At 42.6% G+C, this 27,356-nt stretch overlaps 1 long non-coding RNA gene and 1 other non-coding gene across 3 annotated transcripts in view; one reads left to right on the top strand and one right to left on the bottom strand.

Moving 5' to 3' along the window:
• The first annotated feature begins 6,845 nt into the window (after window positions 1-6,845).
• LOC101165203 (uncharacterized) lies at window positions 6,846-14,532 on the top strand. Its single transcript, XR_002874925.2, has 9 exons — window positions 6,846-6,971; window positions 7,727-10,748; window positions 11,681-12,299; window positions 12,381-12,593; window positions 12,695-12,786; window positions 12,855-13,181; window positions 13,263-13,452; window positions 13,876-13,997; window positions 14,234-14,532. It is a non-coding gene; the product is annotated as an uncharacterized LOC101165203 (transcript).
• Window positions 14,533-16,030: 1,498 nt separating this feature from the next.
• The window catches only part of LOC144984577 (uncharacterized), a 42,868-nt gene continuing 31,542 nt past the window's right edge, over window positions 16,031-27,356 (bottom strand). Inside the window, exons 1-3 of one of the 2 annotated variants that reach the window (XR_013648376.1) lie at window positions 17,035-17,159; window positions 16,337-16,417; window positions 16,031-16,233 (exon numbers count right to left, since the gene is read on the bottom strand). This is a non-coding gene — a long non-coding RNA (uncharacterized LOC144984577). Of the gene's footprint in view, window positions 16,234-16,336; window positions 16,418-17,034; window positions 17,160-27,356 lie in introns of those variants that run through there. The other variant, XR_013648375.1, reaches the window with a different exon arrangement.

Genomic DNA, 27,356 nt, shown 5'->3' with positions numbered 1-27,356 from the left:
AGTTCTGGTAAATCGCCTGTCCGTCCTGGGGGAGGATCCCTCCTTCATGTGGGCACACCTGAGGCTTCTTCGTTTTTTCCGGAATCCGTTTTTTTTAGGAGTTTTTCCTTACCGCGAAGGGGGGTCTAAGGGCAGGGATGCCAGTATAGCTTAGTCAGTTTGTTAGTTCATTTTAGTATTTTCCTATTGAAAATTATTCATGATCCTTTTGAGTTCATGTTTTACTTCGAAGCCAATTGAGACGACTGTTGTTGTGATTTTGGGCTATACAAATAAAATTGAATTGAATTGAATTGAATTGAATTGAATTGAAAAACACCAACCGAGGGCAGCCAGCCCCCAGACCCCAGAATCCCAAACCCAAGGGTTGATGGTGGACACTGGTGCAACATCGTTATCAATCTTGCTAAGTTTAAGAGCGTTGACGAGCAATTCCAGGTTGAGACACACTGTGTGGAACTGGCTGATGGAACAAGGTGCAAGGGGTTGCAGAGCGCAGAGGAGAAAAAGAGGTGTGGCTGGTTGACAGCAGGGGACGTCACATTTGTGCAACACTGAAACAGGCGCTGTATATCCCCTCCTATCCCCAAGACATCTTCTCCGTGAGAGCTGCAACTTCTAACAAAGCAACAGTGATCTTCAAAGAGGGTGAAGACGTCCTGAAGTATAAAGACGGTACACGGTTCTTTTATTCATGAACATAATAGACTGTTCAATTTGCCTACGGTGCCTGAGAATAATAACTGTGATCTGTCTATGAGTTGCCATGACATTCAGACGTGGCATGAGATTTTTGGACATTGCAATTATAATGATGTTCAGAAGTCGGAATGTATTGTTGATGGCTTGTCAATTCTGGGTAAAGTACCAAAATCTTTGCAATGTGAAGTGTGTGTTCAAGGTAAATTCATTCAAAGTAGGAACAGGAAGTCTGATGTGAGGGCAAAGTTGGCATTAGAGTTGGTACATACTGACTTGGCAGGCCCCATTAACCCAGAGTCCAGAGAAGGTTATATGCACTTTCCTCCAGTGCAGTATTTGTGTACTTTTTAAAGCACAAAAGTGATACTGTGGAAGCTACAGAGAGGTTCCTAGCTGATATAGCTGCATATGGTGAAGTTAAATGTATCAGATCTGATAATGGTACTGAATTTACTGGACAGGGTCATCAAGCACTACTCCGTAGGAATAGGATTAGGCATGAAACATATACACCATACTCGCCACACCAGAATGGTACTGCTGAACACAATTGGAGGACTCTCTTTGACATGGCTAAATGTAAGCTTTTGGAAAGCAAGTTACCCAAGGAGCTATGGCCGTATGCCAGGGGTGTCCAAAGTTATTTTGGTGAGGGCCAAATACAGAAAAATGAGCAAAGATCCGGGCCGCAAACAAGAGGTGACATATTGACAGATGATTACTGTGTATTTCTAACTCACCTATAATGTGAAGAACATTGCTCTCAGAGGGAGCAGTGATGCTGATCTGTGCCACATAAAACAAGCGCACGTCAAAATGAAACATTCACTCAGACAATGAAACCTCATTCCTACCAGGCAGTTCAGAACTGGTTTATTGAGCAGCTGAAGCCAGCAGATCTTTACATACGTAGCCGTTAGTGTGGTTGACTGGCAGAGTGCACGATTTTGTAGTTTATTAAGAGACGACTTTTTTCTCAGAAAAGTAGACCAAAAAAAAAAAGGGCTTATGGGTGACCAACAAGGACAATTTTAATATTAAACGCACACAATTTAAAAATCATTATTTTACAATTACACTCTGTGACAAAATATGCAGCTATGAACAAAAAAAAAATTCCAAAAACAAAACAAGTTCTTTTTTACATAAAGGGAATACTTTTTCACAGTTCAGAATGCATTTTCGTCACCTTTTAGGTTCACTCTATCTCTGTCTATCTCTAGATGGGAAATAAAAACGTCATTAAAATGTCTACAATAGTTCATAAAGAATGACATTATTAGCATGAGCTGAGGAATCTAAAGGCACGTGGTGATCCTGGTGTTGGGCAACAGGCAGCGCTAGCAGTGGTGCGCGTACCCCCATTCACCTGGTAGACAGAGCCCACACCACCCCTCCCGTTTCGTTCTCACTCGCGCAGCCGCGTGTGACTAGGGGTGTAAGAAAAAATCGATTCGGCAATATATCGCAATACGTCATTTGGCAATACTTATATGGATTCAAAATGCTGCCAGATCGATATTTATTTAATTATTTCTGAGTGTCCTTCAGCGTCTGACTCTTGTTGTCCACTTCACCCTCCGACCGCTATTTGGCAGCAGAGAACACTGAGCCTCTTTGAGCAGCTCTACTCTGCACAAGACAACAGGAAGACAGCAGCCAGAGGCAGCTTGTTTTGTTGTTATGAGACATGAACTATTTAGTTTTTACTTGGAATGGATACCAAACAGAAACTCTGAGCCATGTTGCTGCCAGTAAGATATAAAAACGTGGATTGCTGTGCTTTTTAGCAGCTCAGATAAATAAGATAGACAATGAAGCACGGCAGCAGCTAATAGGCTAATGCGCTTAGCATCTGCTAACGTGCTAGCAAATCGGGCTAAAGTTCTGCAGAACCTCAAAGCAATGGATTCTAGTTTAGGGACCTGATGGATCAAAGGGATGTGTACAATGCTCTGAAAAAGGCTGACGTTGTGGTGATCAGCGTTACCAGTTTACTTCCGTGTGTGAGAAGCGTGGCTGCAAAGGTGCAACAGAGCAGACATGTAAACAAAGCCCCTTTTTTTGTCACATTAAAGCAACTTTCCTTCGTTCTGTCATGCTGCCTCATCATCACACTTTATTGTTTCTGGAAAGAATCAGTGTGTCCCCCACCCTTTATTTTTAAAGCACCAATCAGGTTCCTGAACTATTTAAAAGCACTAGAGAAGCTACATTAATGCTGAAAATAAACAGCATTTTATTTCCCTAATAGAAACTCATTGGTTAAGGCCCATTCATTCTTTGTTTTTTCTTACACTGAAAAAAATATATATATACTTTTTAAATCAGACAATGTTGACAGTTCCCTTTCTATATTTTAACTTACCAAAATAAAAGCACTATGAATTTGCTTTGGTAAACGCAACTTATATATGAGATACAATTACAGTGCTTAACATTGTGATCATTTAACCGAATTTGACCATTTTATTACAGTGGAAGACATTAAAATTCAGGTTGAGTCATTTTAAAAAAACAGAAAACATGTTTCTGTAAAATATCGGGATACGTATCGTATCGCAGGGCGCGTATCGGGATACGTATCGTATCGCCAGACTCTTGCTAATACACACCCCTACGTGTGACACAGACAGGAGCAGCTGTAGGGACGGGGATTCAAAGGCTTCAGGCTGTTACAAACTCTGATAGAACAGATAATAGGAACCCAATAGTGGACCAGATATTTTTCCAAGCACTGAGCCGTTGTCACCACCGCCTCCCCCACGTCAAATTTGGCACCGGACAATTGCCCGTATTACCTGTGCCTAAAACAGCCACTACCGCGCGCCCCCCTTGGCATCGCTTCGGGCGCCCCTCACTATTTGAGAAGCACTAAGAAATATTCATTTTCCCACCGTGTTTGAAATCTACATTCACTTGCTATCTTGCGTTTCTTCGGTGCTGCCATTTGTGGTGACTCGTATATATTCTTCTTTGCATTTTTTTTCTTTTAGTGGAGAAGGACCTTTCTGTGACTGACTCCATCTAGTGTTGAAACTGAGAAGTGCAACAGAGTTGAGCTCAAGCGCCACGTGCGGGCCATATTCAATCATATTTTCAAAATTTGCTGCAGGCCAATTAAAACAGACCCGCGGGCCGCAGTTTGACCTGCAGACAACTTGACCTCAACTTTCACCGCCGCTGATATCAGCTGAAGAAGGATATGGACCTGAATCTAATGTCTGCAGACATAACATCGAAAAGAACTATAAACTCTGTTTTGAACCCAGAAGAACGGCTGACAATCAGCAGAAGAAGAAATGCCAACCTTGGACAATCGACAGATTATGGACCCTTTTTTATTTTCCCTTACAGCATTACTTTATTATAAAAATTAAAGAAAACATAAAAAAATGAAGAATACAAAAAAATAGTAAAACAAATGATTGATAAATTATGGAAAATGGTTAAATTGATTGACTTTAGAAGATATTACTTCACTTGCTCCAAAAAGAAATTGATAAATTGATTGAAAAATCTTTTCTAATGTAACTTAATTTTGCACATGTTTTTATCTTTTGATACTTGATGAAATTTTGCTATAAAAATCTCTGAAACAGTGTTGTGTATTTTACTGATAAAGTATTATATTTTAATCATATGAATGACTTTTATAAGTAACATAATCTGCATATATTCTAGATAACTGATCTGCATTTGCAATGTTGATTTCTGAAATAGTTATTTTTACATAATAATTAAGTAATTCATCTTTGTCATGTGCTTTATTGATACTTTACGATTCTTAATTCTGTCTGATAAAAGCTAGGAACCAGATAATGATAAATCATGTAATAAAATGGTTACAGTGGGATCATACAAATTCGCTTCCTTCCAATCCCTTTCAAGCAATATCTATTAATATGCCTAATTATCCTAAGTTTGATTAGTTGCTGTATGAATGTATAACTGATGATTGTATTGCTTTTGTGTATTATTTCTATTTGATTGCTTGAAATAAACCATTTCAAATCAAATCAAAATAATCAAATGTCCTATAAAATGAATGAGATCACACTTTGTGACAGAAGTGGAGACACCATGACTGTGGTGAGTATTCTGCACAACACTTTGGGAGAGGTTAGCTTAAACATTTATAGTATATATAGTTTTAAAAAAAGGTTTTAAAAAGTACTTTTTTTTTTTAATAAAATGGCTTCAGTTTTACCAGATTTTCATAAAGTGAAAATTTTGTTAGAAATTGGAGATGGAGATTGTTGATTTAATGCGCAGGTGAACCTGTGACTCGTGTTCATTGACTGTGAAGAATCACTGAACCATTAAAGAATCACTGAACCATTAAATCACTGAACCATTAAAGGAAGCTGAATTAACATCCTTTCTTTATTATGACCAATTCACCAACTTGTGCGCTGTCCATTATCTAACAAAAAGGTTCAGAACCTCTCTCTTCCAAACAGTAGCCGCGGTTACATGGGCAAAATATCTTGATCAGATCAATGGTCGGGTTAAAATTCACCCGTGCACATGGGATCAGGAAACCGTCTACCGATTAGAACAAACGTTCCCATGGGTCACACTTTCTGTCGGAATGAATAATTTGGGCATGCGCAGTAGTGTAAAAAATCCCCGGATGAGGAAATAGGTCCCGTTGTAAACAAACCGCTGCCACTGTGTGCTGGCGGTTCCTCCTGAGTCCTGCAGCTGCTAACCCAGAGCGGTGGGACGGCTTGTAGTCTTAATTCTCCCACACATAACAAAACAACAAAACGCACATGTAACAAAGCATCCTCCTCCCGTCAGACACAATGTTATTAATCCAGCTGCTCTGCTCACCCGGGTGCCAGTGGACCGAGTCCACTGTCGGGGGGCACGAAGCGCACTTTCCCTGCATCTCCCTCGTGAGGGATGTAAGAGAGGCGAAGAGCCAGTGGGGCGAGAGCAGAGCGGCGCTTTTCACGGGGCGTCCGCAGAGCAGCTGGTCGGTCCCTTGTGAGCTCCAAAGCTTTCTCTCAGCGAAACACCGTCTATGAGTGACGTAAACCAGAGCAGAAGTGACACACGATCGGAATGAACCGTTTACGTGCTCCACGGTCGGATAAACGATCGGTATAACCCACCTATCTCGATCGGAAAGAAATTTTGATCCGAATGAGTCTGAGCGGGGCAGAGTATTCTGAACGGCGTTTTTACAGGACGCATTTTCTTTCCGATCAGGCGTTCATTCCGATTACTTTTGCCCATGTTAATGCTGCTAGTGAAGTTATGGTTAAAAAAAGATACCACACAAGACAAGGTAAACTGTATTTAAGGTGAAAAAATAAAAATAAACTCAAAAAGAGACAAAAACCTCCAACTATGTCCTGAGCTCCTAAGGGTTAACTCTAGATTCCTCTTTGGAATCTGTTCTGTTGGTGGGTATAGCCTCCACAGTTGTCTGGCATTAGTTATTTTAAATAGTCAACATGGTGAAGTTGGTTTGTCACTCTCAAAAGCAGCAATGTGAATAAAAAAATCAAACCAACTTTGGAAAATATTGATTTTGAAATCCGAGGTTCTGAAAAAAGCCATGGAATTATAATAATATTCACCATGATTAAAATGATTATTTTAAAATGCTGATTTAAAACAATGTAGAAGTTTTTAAAGCAAAATGAAATATATTGAATAATATAATGGCTAATTTAAAATTAGTGTGCATGTTTTTCACAATTTCATGATATTTTTATATATTTATGAGATATATTTTGGTTGATTGTGTATTTGCACGGGGTCATATTATTTAATGCAAAGCAGAGACTAGTAAAAGAACACACCATTCTGATGACGTGTTTTGTATGTTTTCATTTCCCTTTACTGAATAATAAAAAAGCCTTTTTGCCTTGAGGAGGGTGAGAGCGGACAACCACAAAGCCTAACAGGTCTTTTTCCCCCCTCTTCCCTTTTGCAAAAGGTTTTGAAAGTCACGCAGCCTGAGACTATTGTGTGTCTTTTCATTTTCCAACTGCACATTTCATTTTTGGACGTCCTGAATCATCCGAATCTGCAAACAGGTTCTACTTTCCTTACGGTATGCGTTTGTTTTCTCAATGTATAATACAGAACAACCCCAAAGGGGGGGCTCCAAGAAGGTTCCTGTGCGCAGCGCTTCCGGCGGAAATGTCCTTCCAAGCAGCGATCTGACCTGTGCGAGCATCAGCAGCGACGAGTCTCTCTTCGAACTAAAGTTGCTTTATCGGACGGTTGCCTAAAGTCGGGCAAATCTGGTAAAAATGTCGTCGATATATTTGTGTTTGACCTGCTCCTTCTCTCTCTTATTTTTTTAATTCATGCAGTATAACTTCCGAAAATTTTCCATCGAAAACTTCGGTTCACAAAACGGTTGTTGTCTAACTTTGCCACTAGCTAATTTTTATTTGTGGTTTCTTCTTCTCCTGCAAATTTCATGATAAAATAACAGTTAGCAGATACCTTTTGTTGAATCGCAATCCGCGTTGTGAATGTCCGCCGGCGCCGCCATGAGGGAAAAGTCCCATTCATTAAGGCCTCACAATACTCTTTCGTAATTCCGTTATTATATATAATCATCATGTAATATCAGCTCGAATTTGACTTTTAACACTTGTTTTTACGAATCGACAACAATAAAATGTTAATTGATAATCGGCTTACTGAGAATTATGTGGATTGTTTTTATGCCTTCAGAGAGCTTTAAATTAGAGTCTCGTGGTCACGTGGTCGGTTTCTAGGCAGCCGATTGGCTGCTACCATTGTTTACAATCATACAGGAGCACATGTTTCTGAATAAATGCTTTTTGAACGTTGTATTAACAATAATCAAGAACTTTAACAAATATTTTATAGTATTTTACCCATTATTTTTATATTTCTTCTTCAGACTGTAAACACTTTTGTTTTACTTATCTTTTACTTAATTCATCATGTGTTTTCACATTTGATGTCTGTGTAAAATTGGATCTGCCACTTGGTTATTAATTTTGTATATTTTCTGTGCTTTCAGAGCTTAACAGCATGCCTCCAAAGAAGCCTGGGGTCGTAGTTGAATTTACTGCTGAGAAGTATGGCAACATCCCAGATGCTCCCCCATTGAGGAATGGGCATGTTTTACACATTTTCTTCCAGCAAAAGCGTTCAGTTCCTCACACCGTTCAGGAAATATACAAGATCGTAGGATCAAATGTTGTTGTGAAAGCAGTTCAGATTCATAAATTGCTGAAAAAAACAATCAAAAAATACACGAAGTTCAATCGTGAAAGTGACAAGCAGCATTTTCAGGATGTGTGTGACCAAGTATTTACTTTGCACACCTTAGCTCAGCCTTCTCCTCATAAGGCCCCATCAGTTTCAGATGAATCTCAATTGTCTCATCCATCTACGTCTCAGTTTGAGGTCTCATCTCCAGCCATAATGACTTTATCACCTCTAACTGTTTCGGAGCTCACTGCTGGGGAAGAATCATGCACCAGCTCCACTCAGTCACCTGCTGTATCTGTGCGAACATCACCGAGAATCGCCTTAACTCCCGAGTTCCAAAGAATCAAAAGGAGACTTTCATTTGCAGTGATGACCAAATCTGACATGAAAAAGAAATGTCGTGATTCTGTGAAGTCTTTGCAGGAGAAATTAAAATCAAGCCGTGTGCAACAAGTGAAATACCTCAACCAGGACATAAAACGTAAAAAAATGCTAATTGCCAAGAAGAATGACATGATATGTCTGTTGAGAAAAGAGATCAAAAGGGGACCCGGCATGGAACAATTAGTTTCGTTGAGGAAACAGTTGTCTTATGAGAAGAAAAAGAACTTGCAGTTAAAGAAATATCGTAAATGCAAAAAGGTTGCTGAAACTTCTGCTTCTGCGGAAAGTGATGATTCCCGGGGTCTCATTGCAGCGGAAACGGTTAATGTACAGAGTCAACGAATCAGGGATTTAGAAAATGAGAATCTTGTTCTGCAGGAAAAGGTGGAGGTGTTGACAAATAGACAGCGTCAAGTCTTTGTAAGAGAAGGTAAAATCTATCCATTTGATCTTAGAATGGTTGTTTATGATCATATTTTGAATAATGTACCCACCAGAAGTATCCCCATTCTGATTCAGAAATGGGCACAAAGGGCCGGTTTTACACTTGATACTGTACCTCATCGGGGAACTGTGGAACAAATGGTTAGAGAATTGGGTGTTGTCTCTGATTTTCAGGTTGCTGAGTTTTTGTTGAGCAACCAAGAGCTCACGTTGGGTTTTGATGCTACGACCCAGGAAGGGGTTCATGTAAATGAAATCCACTTCACTAGTGCCAGTGATTGTTTAATTATGTCCCTTGACCTCCTGCCTGGTGGCACTGCTGAAGATTACCAGCTCCATATTCAGGAGTCACTAAATAGAGTGGCAGATGTTTACACTAAAATATATGATTGTAATTTTGAAAATATCAGGAAAACTATGATTGCCAATATAAAAAATACACTGACTGATCGTAGTGCGGTTAATCACGCCACTATTTCTCAGTTAGAGGAGGCATGGGGGGTGTCATTTAATGAACTGAACTGTCATCTGCACCCGTTAGAAACCATAGCCAGATCGTGCAGGTCAACTCTGAAGGATGCTGAGACAGTCAGAGGCAGTCTGTCAGGAAACGACTGCATTGCTGGAAATATTGTTCTTGCTGTCAACAAATTTAGGTACAAAGACGGTAAAGGTGACCCTAGGGGGTTTGTTTCATTTTTAGAAAAGTCTGGATTACCTAAAGGTCTTCTACCAAGGTACAGGGGGAACAGGTTGCATGTTTTGTTTGTCATCTGTGAGCAGCTGATGTACCACTACGATTTATTCTTAAACTTCTTCTCCACAGGAACTGTTTCCTGTAGTGATTTGCAGTCTGCCTTATTGTCTGACTTTGGTTCAGCCACTGGCAAGGTAGAAATGCAAGTGCTAGGTTTAATTGGCATATTTTTGTCTGGACCTTGGATGTCAAAATTTTATACTGCTGCTGCTACTCAGACTGTGAGCCACGTTGATGGGATTGAGACTGTGAGGAATGTCATTGAAACCATCAAGACTTATGTGGAGGTTCCTTTGGAAACATTAGTCTTGAAAAAGGACGTCTTTGGTGGGGAACTGCAGGCTTCGTCAGTGCAGAAGCTCCAAATGGAGCCAGCTGATAGGTCTCTCTTTGCCACCATGATGAGTGCATGTCTGGCACAGATTGTTGTAGCACTGGAAAGGCAGTACAGTCGATATTTCAAGCTGGATATCAATGAAGTTCTCCGGAAAGAAACCGAGTCAGCCCGTTGCCACAACATTGACGCTGAGGAAGTGATGGGCATGTTCTCTGCAGCCAAAAGCCGTGCTCCGAATGCAACACTTTGTTTTATTTCGTCGAAGATAAGGGCTAAGAAGAACAGAACTTGCGACTATCTTGACAACCTTGATGCTAAGAAAAAGAATAAGCTATTGAATGTATCCATTTCTCTCGCACGACAACAGCGCTGTGTCGTTCGAAACAAATGCTTTGAAATCAGGGACGAAATTATCCGCAGAGTTGCTGTGAAGACCCAAAAAAGGGCTTCTTCTGATAAAAACAAGCTGAAGACAGCCCCAAAAAATTCCAAATTGGACCTTTCCAAAGACTTTCCCCATATTCAATATGTCAGCCAGCTCCAGCAATGGAGGAGCGGCACAGGAAGCGAGCCCAAGTCTGTTTCACCAGGGCTAAGCACCGACGTCCAGGGGGTCTTGAACACCTCCCTCCCGGCCCTGCGCTCGGCCATCCAGAGGCTGAAGTCAGCTCAAGAAAACTCGGACTTGAACGAGATCCGCAGGGCAGTCGCAGAGATCTACCAGCTGGTGGAGGAGGCCTGGGTTTTACCAGCCGTTGGACGTCAGGTGGCTGAAGAAATCTGCAATAGGATCCGGCTGGATGGAGGCCTGGAGCTCCTGCTGCTGCAGCTCCAAAAGACGCCTGAGGTGGAGATCATCCATGAGTCTGCAAAACTCCTGGAGCAGATACTGACCTCAGAGAACAGGTAATATTGATAAACTTTCACCCAAAAGTTGCAAGGCAAGCAGCTACTGATACCTCTACATGACAAATGTGACTTTAAATATCAAAAACCACAGCGAATCAGCTTTCAATGTGTCGCACAGGTGGTTTGGCAAAGATTTTTACACCAGATGCCCTTCCTGACACAACTCTGTAATTTATCCAGGCTGGGGACCGGATAAAATACAAGTCTGGGGCCCCCTTGTGACTACATAGTTAGGCAGTAACTTCCCATGGACCCACACTGGAATAATCACACCCCCTTAAGAAACGAACCTTGGTTTCTCATGCAGCCAGCTGAGCCATCCAGCCACCCATAGGACGGTGGTTCTGTGGGCGAAATTGATAAAATAAATTGTATACTATACTCACATGGACCGTGGGCTTTGATTGACATCTGACAAACTTATCTTTAGCTGTACAATGACGTTATTTGGGCTTATATATTTTTCTACTTACTTTCAAAATGGGAGGTGGCTTTCAAATCAACCCAGTACAAGCCAGTGGCCCGTATGATAACATGCTTTATCCATCTTTTTTAAAATTCATTATTTGTGGTGAAGAGAGAGCTAAGTCAGAAAGCAAAGCTCTCAATTTACTGGTTGGTCTTCGTTCCAATACTCACCTATGTGCTTTGGGCAATGACCTAAAGAACGAGGTCCCGCTCCTCCTCCACGTCGTGAGGTGCCGGCTCACGGCCTGGTAACACTTCAGAGAAAGAATTCTGGGCCAGTTTCAGGGAACATTTTTCATCAAAAAATTCTTAAAATGTTATCTCTGAGTAAAAACTTTAGCAAATGTTTCTCCTTCTTTTCTGAAACTAAACACACTGATATTTTTTTGTGTGTGATTGATGCCTTTCATTAACAGTATTTGTATTTGATGGTGTCTGATTGCAAACGGTTGTTCCGACAGGGACTATGTTGCACGCCTGGGCCTGGGAGTCATCCTCAACCTGGCTCGACAGCAAGAGGATGCTCAGCTGGCTCGCAGTGTCTCCGGCATCCTACAGCACATGTTCAAACACACAGAGGAAACATCTGTCCACCTCATCTCCAACGGGGCCCTGGGTGCTCTCCTTTTTTGGTGTCGAGGCACAGATCCCACCGTGCTGCGCCACTGTGCCGTAGCGCTGTCAAACTGTGCCATGTACGGAGGCCACCGCTGTCAGCGGTTGATGATTGACAAGCAGGCGGCTGAGTGGCTCTTCCCTCTGGCTTTTTCTAAACAAGACGAGCTTATCCGCTTCCACGCCTGCCTGGCTGTGACCATGCTGGCTGCAAACCGAGAAATGGAGAGGGAGGTGGTGAAATCTGGGACTTTGGAGCTGGTGGAACCTTTCATTGCATCTCTGGATCTTGATGACTTTGCCTGCAGTTTATTGAACAACACCGATTGCATGCAGGGAAAGACTGCATCTGACCTCCAGCACCTCTTGCCTTTACTGGATGGCACAAGAGTGGAGGGAAAGTGCATTGCAGCCTTTTACATTTGTGTTGAGGCTAGTATCAAGTCCCGTCAACGCAACACTAAGGTATGAGCGCGAGGCTCATTTACTATAGACTTAAAATTACATCTGATACCATAAATTTTGTTTTGTCTTATGTATTCAAAGATATTTCAAGAGATCGGAGCAGTTCAGAGCCTGAAAAGAATAGTCATGTACTGCACCAATGAGACAGCCTGTTCACTTTCCAAGAAGGCGCTAAGCATGATGGGAGAAGAAGTACCCAAAAGAATCTTCTCATCCGTCTCCAACTGGACAACCTGTGAAGTGCGGGTGTGGTTGCAGCAGGTTGGCTTCAGTGCTTATTGTGACCGTTTCCAGGTAAATAAGACAGGAAAATTATAAGAAAAAGGCATGGAGAACAGTAACATGTCGGAGCCCAAAGGCTAACTGGTCTGCTGGTGATGTGTGTTGCTGCACAGGAGCTTCAGGTGGATGGAGATCTCCTTCTGAACATGACGGATCAACACCTCAGCTCTGATTTGGGCATGACTGCAGGTCTCACCCGCGAGAGGTAAGACAATTGCACCTGTGTGTAAAGTTAGTGTTGTGTAAAAATGTGTTTTGTTAATCATCCTCCAGGTTTTTGCTAGAGTTACGAGTGCTGAAATCATATGCAGACTACTCCGCATGCGACCCAAACAACATGGCTGGCTGGCTGGCTGAGGTGGACCCTCGTTTCCGTCAGTACACCTACGGCATGGTCCAGGCAGGAGTCGATCGAAACACCGTCCTGAACCTCAATGATCACTACCTTCAGTATGACTGCCACATAGAAAATGAAGTCCACAGAGCAGAAATACTGTCCGCCAGCGGCAAACCATCCAAGCCATGCGACACAGACGAGCAGCCGCCAGGGCCCGACGTGTTCATCAGCTACTGCCGGACGACCGGCTCCCAGCTGGCCAGGTCAGGACTGAAAGTTGCTTTGCTTTTTTACTTGACATAAGAATAAGATGATTTAAAAGACAAACCTTTTGTCGTCTTTAGTCTTCTGAAGGTGCACCTTCAGGTCAGAGGATACAGTGTCTTTATAGACGTGGAAAACCTGGAGGCTGACAAATTTGAGGGCAAACTGGTTCAGAGTGTGCAGCAGGCGAGGAACTTCATCCTGGTCTTGTCAGCCAACGCACTTGACAAATACATGGGAGACACTGGCATGAAGGATTGGATGCATAAGGTCAGAGGTTTTCTTTCTTTCATATGTAAATAAACATCCAAATGCTCGCCTGGACCGACCAAAAATGACACACTGTGTGAAAGACTTGATTAAACAAAATGTGAAAGTGTTCCCATTGTATGACATCATAAAAATGGTGCTAAATAACTGTCCATGAAACTAACATGTCTTGTGTATAACTGATGTCTGAATGCCTCTGAGAATGAGATCATGACCTTGATGAAGGTCTTTTGGTTCATGTTTGTGGTTTTTTTAATCTGGTCTTTAATCCTGTAACAGTTTTTCATTCATGAAATAGTGAGGGCAACACTCTGATTACTGCTGAAATAAGTCACCAAGCCTTGGATTTGGTGATGATTGATGCAATTATTTTTTAAACATCAGATGAAACATTTTTAGTTAAAAATGTCTTTTTTGTTGCAGGAAATAGTCACAGCCCTGGCTTGTAAGAAGAACATTGTTCCTGTCGTGGATAATTTCATGTGGCCTGAACCCACGGCATTACCTGAAGACATGAGACCTATGCTCAACTTCAATGGCATCAAGTGAGTATCAGAACCTTCAGTTGTTGAAATAATTGAGTTTTTTCAGCATATAAAGCAACATTTCATGTATTTTGCCAAGAAATTAGAATTGTTTAAACAGATGTAATAGTTTGTTTTTGTGGTTTTATAATGGTAGTCTTTATCCATAGAACTTTAATCTGTAAAAGTAGGAAACTGTCAGATCTTCAAAATACATTTTCTTTCAATGCATTCATTTCTGCTTCTTCCTCATCCAGATGGTCTCATGAGTACCAGGAGGCCACGATTGATGAGATCCTCCGCTTCCTGAAAGAGCCAAGACCAAACTGACCATCCTGATAAGTCCAAAGAGCAGGAGAAGAAATAAGTCGACAGAAAATGCAGCAAGATAAAATACCATTTATGATGTCCCTTTCCACACATTATAGCCAAAAACTCAAATGGTTTTCCTTACTGCTAAAAACGCATGTGAAATGAAATATGTTTGGAGCTCACATAAATGCCTTGTAAATTATCCCAGTTTAAAATGTGAACACATGGAATTGAGAAAGGGAATTCAAGTACTTGTACAAACTTTATGCCTTCAATGTTATTGAAATGATACTGTTTTAAACGTATAACCAGTTGCCGTATGTACCTTTTTGTATCTCAGGAAAAAAGCAGTAATAAATCAGCAGGCACCCAGAGAATCCACCAACCCTTCATTTCCCTTCAATGGTTATTGTACATGCCGCTTTCTCTTTTAACTTGTATGTACTAAATCAATCAAATCAGGTCTTAATATTACAGAAAGAATCCGCTACATTTCTTTCTGGTTCAGTCATACTTAATAAAAGAAAAACTAAAATATGGAGCCTGTTAACAAATTTCTTGGAGAACCAACCTCAGACCTCCTGTGGATGCAGGCGTTTCCATATCCTTTTGTCTCCTCATGTGTTTCATAGACACTTGATAACGTTGAGATCAGGGCTCTGTTGGGGCCATGGCATCACTTCCAGTACTAGGCCTTAATGACTCTGGATGTGTTTGAGGTCATTGTATTGCTTGGAAGTGAGCTTCGAGCAAATCATACGCCTCCCTGATGGTATTGCATGATGGATAATATATGTATACACAAATCCACCGCGAAATCTACGGGCGCCGCCATATTGGCTATCGCCATTACTGCGTGGCTGTGGACTGTGACTTACCGCTGCCCTCTATTGGATTTTCAATGAAAGCATTTCTAACGCGAATATGACAGGTGACAGGTAGATAAACAACGGCTAAGGAAAGGGAAGATTGGGTAGATGATGTCAGGCAGTGGCCAAAATTGACCGATGCAGGTAATTTAATGACAAGTTAATGTATTAAGGCATGTATTAATTGATGACAGCCATAAAACCGAACGCTATCATTACTAGCTTTGTTGCTAATATGTTCAATAGCTTGCAAACAACAAAAAAACGACTAGTTGTAGTAAAATAAATGTTTTTACAGGTATCCAGGATTATCTTATTAATTGCCTGGCATGTGATGAGCTTCAGAACGCAAACCTACAGGGCACTGATTGAAGGGCAGAATTACATGAGCTCCGGGTGGATTGGCCAAATACAGTACTACACTCCATTGCAGATGACATCATCACATTAAAAGGCGTTGTGAGGTTTTCACAGGCAGTGAACTCGTATCATAATGTGTCAGTAACCATACAGAGAGAAGATGGCAAAGTTCTGGAAGTAGTGTGTGACTGCATGGCCAGCCGAGGAAAGTGTTGCAGGCATACAGCAAGGCTCCTGAACAAAATTAAAGATGCTTCAGCAAGAGGGTTCATAGGCTTGGCCTGCACAGACACAGCATGTGCCTGGAACTGGTTTACTTGTGACAATGTAGTGCCAGAGCGAGTGGAAAATATGCAAACCCAACACAGTTCTCCTAGAAAGTGTATGAGTGTCATTTCTACTGCATTTGATACAGATGACAATGTAATTGCACATTTTTCTGCACTTGATATGATTGGATTATCTATGGTTCCTGGAACCATTTTGCATCATGTTTTGACTGCTCAAGCACAGACTGTAAACTCAGAAATAGGTCCACCAAAATAGCACATATTGTGTGCAGAACAGAAATGTACACTTTGCAACACAACATTTCAAAATTATGTAAAATGGCAAATTTTCCAAATTTCCACATCTGTTTCCATTGGTTCAATAGCTGAGTTCAGGTGTAGTGGCTGAAGACATCTCTTTTTGGGTGGAGGTCTAGCTGGAGTTACCTAAAGAAAAAAAAAGAGCTGTGCATTAGTAAAACATGACAATGAAGCATATTTAAATAACAATGTGATGCAATAATATGGCTCTGCTAAGAGACCTACTTACACGACAATCATAGCCCATGAACAACACAGAATATGGATTTTCTCTTGTGGGTCGTTCGTCAGGAAAATGTATCCCACACACCTTAGAGTGAAACATAAATATACATACATTGGTTGTTGTAAATACTTCTGAAATACTTTGCACATGCACAATTCCATTTTTACCATCCTATTTATTAATCCCTGGAGGGGGTTTACATATAATATTGTTCTTTTTTGTGGTGTAAGGGGCCAAAATTGTTGTTTATCCCCATCCTGTTTAGTCTCCTGTTGTAATTGAAGTACTATTTGGATTTTTTATTTTTTTAAAGAATAAAGATTTGTCTATTTGAGATACCAGTTTAATTATTTAATAACACCAATCACAGAATAATCCAAAAACCAATTGGTTGAGTACATTTACCCATCCATCTAGCAGATGTTTTTTTACCCAAAGAAATCCAACGATGACAAACAGTTAAGCCAATGCACAGAAAGAAACTACAGTAACTTAATTACAGATCATACAAAGCAGTAAAAACAGAGCTTCAGTCTTGTAAAATCATAATTTCACTTGAAAACAGTACGACATGAAAGCTTCAGCTGTGTTTTCGCCTGTGGATAATAATGTTAGCATCTTAGCTAGCGCTGTTATGTCATGTGTTTACACCCTCTGCGTGCAACATGTGGCATTAACAGAACAATCAAAGCCAAACGTACCACAGTATTCTTGTTTGCTGTGAAGCTATCTCGGTTTATGTATTTCATCCACTTTTGATGCACATCTTGGTCCTCCGCTCGACCAGGAAATCTGTGTAATCCATAAGGCCGTAAACACGAGCAGTCTAGGTGCAGCAAAGGTTTGTGAATTTCACAAACAGTCTTATTCCAGGCCTGTATTTTTGCACTGCTGTTAAAGCAGCTGAAAACACAACATGTCCTTCCCGGCATCGTTGAAAAGAAAAAAAAATGGACAAACTTTTCGCATCTAAGCTCGCTTGTAAGCTTGCAGCGAACGTCTGCAACAGCCGCTGCGGGACCAATAACAAGCTACTTCTACTACTTCCTTAGCAGCAGAGCACCGCAGTAATGGCGCCGCTCCTTTACTTCCGGGTTTCGCCGAATTTGTGTATATATTTCTTAGGATTGAGAAAACCATTCTGACCATTTCTCCAACTCCATTTGCAGAACTGTAGTCTCAAGCTTTCAGGGAACCTCCACCAGGCTTCACTATTGCCTGCCGATTTCCATCATTGAGCCGCTCTTTAATGCAAGAGTTGCCCTCTGGTACAGGCAAATATTTTAACTATTTCAAGGGTTGACATAGCCCAGAAATTTGCACTGGCCCAGAGGGCCAGTAGTTTTTGAAAGTTACTGGCCCAACACCGCGCACAGCGAGACCCGCCGCTCCGCAGGTGCTTGCAACTTTGGGGGTTCGGGGGCATCCCCCCCCCCCCCCCAAAATTTTAATGTGGTGCAATTTGGTACATTCTGGTGACATCTAGCACTTGTTTATACACTTTTCAATGACTGAAAATAGACCATATCAAACTTAAATCTGCTCTAGTCTGTTTCAGATGTTTTGAAGAGAGCACTGCAGTGTAGTAGGTAACTCTAGTTAAGAAGTTTTCATGCTGCTTCTAATCACTGCTATTTCACATTTGTTCATAACACATCTGTTGCTCTGACTGCCTTGAAGTTTTGCTTTTTGTTACTGTTGCAAATTTACATTTACTTTTTAGTTACTTAATTAAATTAAATAATTGAAAAATTAGATTAAATTAAATTACTGAGATCATTCAGCTAACTAGAAATACTGACTGCTTACAGTGTTGTAAAGAAAAACAAAATTAAGTACTTTGACATTTTACTGCATTTAAGTCTGAGATTCAGGTATTTGGAGTTGCCTTTGATTCTTTGACATTCAGCTTAAAGCTTAGTGCATACAGTTTCATCTTCAATGCATTCATTAAATATCTTGCTGTCCATACTACCAATTCCACCCATTACTCCATCTAACATATTCCTATCTATTCCTGCCATGTCTTCCACATCTCTGACATGCTTCAGTCTCTCTTGGGTGATGGTGTCGGATTTTTGATCATCGCGGTGAAAAACCACCAGGGGTCGCGCTGATCTGTGTGTCAGTTTCAATACATCTGCGTAAAATGTAATAATAACCCACTGGCTTGTTCCTTCGTTGTTGCCGTTTAATATTGTTTTGTATTGAATTGTTACATTCAATAATGTTAAAAAGTAAAAAAGTAAAAAAATTAGGATAAAAAAAGTAGGGTGAGCGCGTGGTGCTCGGCAGTGACAGCTGCTCGCGCAGGCGGGAGAGAAGGAGAAGAGTGATAAAAGGTTTCCCATAGAAACCCTTGAAGTCTGAACACAGGACTAGCAGAAAAGGTAAATTATGAAGACGAGGTAAATCTACACGTTTTTGCAAAATATACTTTTTCTGAAAATTTTGAAAAATATATTAACCGTTAGATATTTTGGTGGCCCGAGCGGACAAGTGAAAAATAAAGTCCTCTCGAGCGAGCTGGACCGAGCCAGCGGACAAATGGCTATGTCGAGCTCTGTATTTGACTCCAGTGTCATTTGTCTTCACCACTGCTCCTATGTTTTTGTTCAAACTTAAGTTTCTTGGCCTCGTTCCGACATTGAAGGTTTGGCTTTTCGGCTGCAACTATTCCATTAGACACATGTAGCCAGACTCTGAACAGTATAGGGGTTCACCAGGGCCTCACTGGTTCTGTCAGTTCCTAACTGGTTGCACTGCTTGATATCTTATGATTGTGAAGAGTTAAAAGCTTTTTTTTTTAACTTGTCCTGTCCAACAGCTGGGCAAACAGATGAGAGCTGAGGGCCTGTTGTGTTTCCGGACGGAAAAGGAAAGGGGGAAAGAAGAGAGAGGGATATTAGAGAGGGGGGATAGGAGGGTGATTGGGGGGGGGGGGGGGGGGCATAAAGCAGCGTAAAGCAGCAACTTTTTGGATGGTTATACTGATTACACTGAGATTTAGATGTAATACAACTTTTGATGGCGGGGCCTGTCCACACACACTCAAATGTTATAAACACACCTGTTGGCTCAAAAAATGTTCACATGTCATCATGTACACAATACAAATAATGTTCACACATGCATACTTATGCCTTCAAATCATCCAGTCTGAAATATTTCATTCAATCCCTCAAACTATTTATGTAGAGGCAAGCTAACACCTGTGCTTAAGTGAGTCTTTATGTTCTTCTAAAATGGATGATGGAATGTGAAAAGGAGAGAGAGTGCTCAGCCATCCCCACACCAAGACCCCTGCCGCAGTGGCAGTCGCATCTCCTGATTACTCACAGTGATGTCCCATCACCCTCCCCACCAAGGGGACCTAAATGTCTAAGGTGCAGTTAAAATTGGCGGGTAGGGTGCTAAGAGGACATCTGCTGCTTGCTGGCAGTGATGTCCAAGCAACCCCCCCTACCAAGGGCCGTACATGTCTAAAGTGCAAATAAAACCGAGAGGGGGGGGGGATCCATTCCATACGGCAACCATGGGGGGGGGGGGGGGGCGCACTGCCAAGTAGCTCCTCCCCCCAAGGTGCATTGCAGGCTAAACACCCCACCCCCTCACCCTACTATAAGATTATATGAGGAAGGGGGTAAATCGGGGACAGCTGGTAGACTGTCCCCAGGTGGTCAAACAGCCCTCCCCCAGCCCCCCCAGCATAGGGCCCAGGTCCCCTCAGATTAGGGGTCCCGTCCCCCGAAGCGCAGACCCCCCCCCCCCCCCCCCCCAGCCAGTCCAGGCCCCCTCCCCCAGGCATCGTCTCTGGGAGAGCTCTGGTCAGGCCTCGATGGTGTAATGTCTGTTCTTGTCTTACAGATGTAGAATAGAATGCAGGACACTGTGCAGGTTCAAACTGTTAAACTTTTAACCCCTAACCAACCTAAAAAATCCAGGCCATACAAGTGCTTTTCAAAGTGTTCAGCATCGCTGAGGCGTCTGGAACAGTAAGCTAGCGGTTTCCAGTGGTCCCTGTGTTGCTGAAGGAGGACGGCCCCTAGCCCATAGCTGCTTGCATCTGCTGACACCAGGGTGGGTTTGCTGCCATCGTAGAAGGTGAGTATTGGAGAGGTAGTCAGCGCTGTCTTCACCTTTCAGAACGCCTCACACTGTGCAGGTCCCCATGTCCACTCCATTTGTCCTTTCAGTAGCTCACACAATGGGTGAGCCACGGTTGACAGTTCTGGTACAAACTTGGCTAAATAATTAACCATCCCCAAGAACCTTTTGAGTTCAGTTACATTTTGCGGCTGTGGAAAGTTCTCTATACCATTCACTTTTTGTGGGTCTGCTCTGACGCCAGCCTCATCGATTATGTGACCAAGAAAACGAACTTCTCTTTGCTTGAACTTGCACTTTGCTCTGTTCAGCTTGAGGCCTGCTGCTTCTATGACTTTCAGAACCTTGGCCAGTCGTTGGTCGTGTTGCTGCTCCGTCTCTGCATGGATCATCCATAAAGATCTCTACACCTTCCAGGTTGGCAAGAGTCTCTGTCATTTTTCTTTGAAAATTTTTTAGAGCACTTGTTATGCCGAATGAAAGACGGCGGAAGGGGTATCTCCCAAATGAAGTAATGAAGGTTGTCAAAATCTTACTCTCTTCATGCAGGGGAATCTGGTAAAATCCGCTTGCTGCATCCAGTTACGTGAACACTTGTGATCCTGTGAGTTTTGGCAGAATCTCTTCCACCGTGGGCATGATGTTCTTCTCCCTCTTTACAGCTTTATTCAGTTTCCGGAGATCTGCACAAATACGAACCTTCTATATGGAGCGCATACGGGACCGACCAGCTGCTCTGCGGACGCCCCGTGAAAAGCGCCGCTCCGCTCTTGCCCTGCTGGCTCTCCCCTCTCTTTCACCCCTCACGAGGGAGATGCAGAGGAGGAGCACTGCGTGCCCCCCCGACGCTGACTCAGTCCACTAGCACCTGAGTGAGCAGAGCAGCTGGATTAATAACTCTGTGTCTGAGGCGCGGAGGGAGGATGCTTTGTTAAGTGTGCATTTTTGTTTTGTTTTGTTATGTGTGGGAGAATTCAGACTGCGAACCATCACGCCGCTCTGGGTTAGCGGCTGCAGGACCCGGGAGAGCCGCCAGCTCACACAGTGGCTTTGGGGCGATGTGTATACTTTTCAGAGCAGAAATAAATGTTGCTCAGTCCTTAGAAACTGTTCAAACAATCACGTGGATTTGTGTTTCCAGTTGTGTCCCGAAAAAATAAAGACTGATGTTATTCCCGGACATTTACGTGCAGCCAAGATGCAGATTGCAGCGTTTCTCGCATGGTCCTGGATTTTTTTTCCACAAGGCCAATGTTGTTAGCCTGTGTTTATAGCCTATCCTAACCCTTCTTCCAGCTACAAAAAAAAGCACTGATCACACGGATTAAATAAAACGATGAGCGAACAGGCGCTTCATACTATTCATGACATTAATAAAAGCACGTTTGGAAGATCGGCTCGTATTACGGAGCTGCTGCATAAAATAAATGTCTGTGGCAGCAGTTTGTTTAGAACGGGACCTATTTCCTCATTCAGGATCTTTTAACACTACTGCGCATGCCGAAATGATTCATTCCGACGGAAAGTGTGAGCCATGGGAACGTTTGTTCTAATCGGTAGACGGTTTCCTGATCCCATGTGCATGGGTGAATTTTAACCAGACCATTGATCCGATAAAGATATTTTGCCCATGTAACCGCAGCTACTGTTAGGTTCATGCCGCTGCATTTTTCTTCTAAGCTGTCCCTCTGACTTTCTGAGAGCTGTAACTTTAGCCAGCTGAGATTCTGGTCGGTTAGCTTGAAGATTCACCTGTCGTGTTATCTCTTCCGCCTGACGTACACGCTCGATTACGTAGGTCAACGTCAGATTCGCTTTAATCTGGAACTGGCGGGAAAGTTCTTTGTCTGATATCCCGACGACCAGACGATCCCGAATATGCTCGTCTCTTTTGTCACCAAACTCACAGTGTTCGGCGAGTTCATACAATGTTTTGATGTACATTTCGGCCGTTTCTCCCTGTTTTTGATTCCGTTGGTAGAAACACGCTCGCTCGTGGATAATATTGCTTCTTGGAATGAAATATCGGTCAAACTTTTGTAATACGATTTCAATGTTCTTCTTATGAGCCGCCTCAGCAAATTCGAACAAAGCGTATATCTTTTCAGCTTCACTGCCCATTGCGAAGATCAGCGAACTCACTTGAATCTCGCCGTCATCTTTATTCAGCTTGGTCACCAGCCGGTAGTGGCAGAAACGCTGTCTCCACTCCGGCCATTCTGCCGGGCTGTCGAATTTAAACTCACTTGGCGGGTTGAACTTCTGTCCCGATGCAGGAGCACTTCTGACACCATGTAATGTCTGTTCTTGTCTTACAGACATAAAATAGAATGCAGGACACTCTGCAGGTTCAAACTGTTAAACTTTTAGTCCTCCGTTGCTCTCTACATACATTCCAGTACCAGTCATTCATCAACTACTTCTTCATGCTGTTTCCAAATCAGTCCCTTCATGCTCAACTTACCAGTGCCCTCTGCTGGTCACTTCTAACATTACAGACGGGACAGAGAAAGCCAACCAGCCGGAGCGACCGCCGATTGCCTCAGCGGAGACCCGACCCTTCACATCTCAAGGTCCCGAACCGAAAGTGGACCCCCCTCCACAGGACGGGCCAACAAGCCCCCCACCCCACCCCAGACCCCCGTATCCCCGGCGGATGTCACCCAGAGCGACCAGGAGCCCCAAGAGGGTTGCTCCACCCTGTCCCAGAGCCCTGGAAAGAGTGATCCCAGCCCCAGGTGCAGATGGGCAGCCCATCCAGAGCCGCTGGACCTCCCCCCCCTGAGCAGAGCCCCCGCCAACCCCCCCCCCAAGACAGGCAAAAGGGCCAACCCCCAAGCCAAGCCATTCCACCGCTCAAGCTTCCCAACCACACAACCCCCACACCCGAGCCCGGAAGACTACGCAGCACCCTAGCCCGCCCCACCCAGGCACCAGACCAGACCCCCCGATCAACGGAGACTCCCCCCCCCTCGGCACCGGCGGGCCCCGACCCCCACCCCCAACCACGACAGACAGACAAGGAACAGCAACGACCAGGCCCCCCACCCCCTAAGTCATGGAGTTAGCTATGGGAGACCAGAGAGACTGAATTCTTTCAAAGTTACTTGAACTTTGGGCTGACATTTTTTCCAAGCTGATATGATCAAACAGCAGATTTCTGTATTGACTAACAGTAATATTTTTCTTGTTTTTCCAATTTATTAAAATTGTTTTTTTAGCAATACAAAGACTTATGAAAATGATAGATACTAATCCTCCTTCTACATCGATGGCACTCATGTCACCAAGCACACAAAGTGATGGTGAAGCTGTGACTGAAACTTTAAGCCAGACTGATAGATCGGCACATACCTGCTGCCAGAGAGCCTGGACAGGTCTGCAGAACCACAGTGCGTGCATGTAACTGTCAGCTACATTACATTCACAATGCTGTCAAATGTCTGAGTTACTGAGACCCATCTTGAACATCCTCTGTCCAGTGTAGTAAATCCTGTTAAGAGTTTTGAATTGAATTAGCTGCAAGTTTGGACTTTTTGTCAGTTTAAAAGTCTTCAGACACATTTCTGACCAGACGTTTTCATCTGTGCTGATGCTCAGATCTGCATCCCATTTTGTTGTCGGAAGGGAAATATTACTATCTTAATTGCATAAGAGTTTGTATATTTTGGAGAGAGTTTTATTCATTGAATAATTAATCAGAGAAGTAACTACTTCCGGTAGCTTTAAATCGTTGTCTTTGTATTAAAACTTTTTTGTAATAATAGATTTAAGTTGCTGATATTCTAAAAAGTTATTTATTCCATGTTTGTCTTGTAATTCCTGGGGTGTTATGAATCTTCTGTCAATAATTAAGTGCTCTAGTAGTGTTATGCCCCCTGCTTGCCAAGCTGGGAAGTGAATCATTTTTTTGTTTATAAAGATGTCTGGGTTGTTCCAGATGGGTGTCATTTTGCAAGGTTGAATCGAGGAGTTTGATATTTTAAGAAATTCCCACCAGGCTGTTAAAGTTGCATTTATATTAATACTTTGGAAACATTCCTGTTTTTTAACTGTTTGGCTAATAAACGGTAGATCTGACAGGTTGATCTTTTCACATAACGCCTGTTCCAAGTCTTACCATGAGTTGGTTTCTGGATTATTTTTTTAACCATTTTAGGGTGTAATGTAATCTATTTGCAAGAAAGTACTTGTGGAAGTTAGGTAATTTTAAGCCTCCGCAGCCTTTTGCAGATTTGAAAGTTTTTAGACTAATTCTTGCAGGTTTATTGTTCCATAAAAAGCTTGATATGGATGAGTGTGAAGAAACTGGAGATTCTAAACAGGACTGTAAGATAATTAAATTAGGCTGGTTCGTTCCCTTCAGTTTCCTGCACACAGAAATGAATGAATAATGACTCAGAGACAGTTACTTATATTTTGTGGAGGTTTTACTTCGTACAAACACGAAGGGGACAGACAGATGAACATGGTGCATTCAAAGTCCGAACAAACGAGCTCAGAGATGGTCCTGGTATATAAACCCTGCATTTGCATATTCAGAAGATCACCCCATGTGAAAATCACGGCCACAGGTCGCTGCTGGAGAGGCGCTTTAAGGCTAAAGTGAAGATAACTCTGAGGCCTGCTCAGCAGATCACACATGCACAGAAAAAAGGGAGTATGAGAATAAACTGTGAGGAAAATAGCTTGGCTGTGCTTTCTTCACATGTAATATAATTTTGAGATGACAATACATGCTTAGTGAATTAAGTTTAAACCATTAGTATAATAAAAGTTAAAGGCAGTTTCTAACTATTCTTCACAATGAGTCTAATGTTTTGAACTATTTTAATGGCGGTTGTGTGGGGATCATTGAGAAGAGATAATTAACTTTTGGTAAGATTTCCTTTTAACTGTGGCTACCTTGCCCATAAGAGACAGAGGCAGGTTGACCCATCGGGTTAGATCGTCCAGTATGCTTTTCAGTAATGGGGTGTGGTTAAGCTGCACCAGTTCTGATAATTTGGGGGAAATATTAATTCCTAGATATTTGATATTGCCTGATTTAACTGGTATTGATAATCTTTGCTTCGCATTACTGTTCAGTGGTAATAAAACAGATTTATTCAAATTAATTGAGTAGTCTGATATGGAGGAGAATTAATTAATAATTGTTGCTGTTACATTTACAGAGCGTGAATTATTTAAAAACAGTAATATGTCATCTGCATAGAGACTAATTTTATGATGGCTGTGTTTGGTTTTAATTCCTTTAATGCCCTCATGCTGTCTTATTGCTGCAGCTAGAGGCTCAATAAATATAGCAAAAAGAGAGGGGGAGAGTGGGCAACCCTGTCTGGTTCCTCTTCCAAGAAAAAAACAGTTGGAAGTCTGTTTATTAGTTCTGACTGATGCATTGGGGTTGTGATATACTATTTTGATCCAATTGATGAATGATTCTCCAAACCCAAACTTATGGAGGGCAGCGATGAGAAACTTCCAATTTACTCTGTCAAATGCTTTTTCAGCATCCAATGAGAGTATGGTCATTTCCTGGTTTTTAATGGTAGCAAAGTCTATTGTGTTAACGAGTCTGCAGACATTGTCATCCGAGTGTCTGCCTTTGATTAAACCTGTTTGATCATAGTGAATTATGTGAGGAGTGATTTTTTTTCTATTCTCTGTGCGAGTGCTTTGCAAATAATTTTCACATCTGCAATGATTAAAGAAATGGGACGATAGCTTGAAGGACTAGTGGGGTCTTTCTCTGGTTTTAGGAGGAGAATTATGTTGGCGGAGTTCATGTTAGGTGGCATTGATTGGCTTTCATTGATAAATGTGACCGTTTTATAAAACGTTGGTGACAGCAGTTCCCAAAATTCTTTATAAAACTCAGCAGGAAACCCGTCAGGCCCTGGTGCTTTACCATTAGGCATAAGTAACAGAGCTTCATGGAGTTCAGACAACGAGTGCGGTGAGTCTAAGGCTGCATTTACACTGCAGGTCTTGATGCCCGTATCCGATTTTCTGACTATATCCGATTTTTTTGACGACCCGCTAACATCATCTTTTAAAAATGACCCGTATCCGAATTTTGCATTTACACAATACAATGCTGAAACTATCAAACGTAGATGTTCTGAGGACTACATAGCAGCATTTCCGCCTTCCGCGGACCTCTTTCGGACTTTTGTGACTGCGGTTGTCACGGAGGCAACGCAGCGACGAAGGAGGCGTTGCCTTGGGCGCTCCTGAGGGAAGGGGAAAAAGGAGGGCTGCTTGGCTCTCTCTGAGTTTTGAATGAGGGAGTGTTTGCAGACGTGCTGTACTAACAGTTTGATCCAAATGTTCAACCTTTCCTGCGCGATGACTTCTCTATTTCCGACCGTGGTCAGAAACGCACGGGAGATTTTCTCCAGGGCCGAAGGTGGATTCTCCTTCGGGGTTCACCTTCCCGTTCTGAACCCTCAGCCTCCAGAGTGGGTTAAGAAAGACTCCAAAACTTTTGGGGGAGACACCTTATTTTTAATTTACGGTTCTCCGACACTCCGCCGCTCCGCGCTAACACCCCCTCTCCTCTCCTCTCCTCACACACACACACACACAGCACGCGCGGTCCCCATCATACACGCCCCCACTCCGCAATACAAGCAAAGAAATAAAGCTTCTAGCTGGATCCAGAGCAATGGTGTCCAGCTTGATTAGTTACCGTTTGCGTCCCGACTGGGACCGGACCGGAAAAAACAGCGGTTTCCGACAACAGTCTGAATCCTGAGGCTGACAGGTAACACGCTGACAGCAAAATCAGCGCACAAAAGCACCTTAATAAGTCATGTGATCTCAGTTGGTGGTGTCCTGAGTTGACGTCACTGAGGTACGACTCGCATTTACTAGGGGAATATCCGATTTGTCTGCTTACATGGCACACGCAAAT

This window comes from Oryzias latipes, chromosome 16 (genome assembly GCF_053564925.1).
Source record: "Oryzias latipes strain Hd-rR chromosome 16, Olatipes_Hd-rR_3.1".
NCBI lineage: Eukaryota > Metazoa > Chordata > Actinopteri > Beloniformes > Adrianichthyidae > Oryzias > Oryzias latipes.
This window is presented reverse-complemented; position numbering and strand designations above follow the sequence as displayed.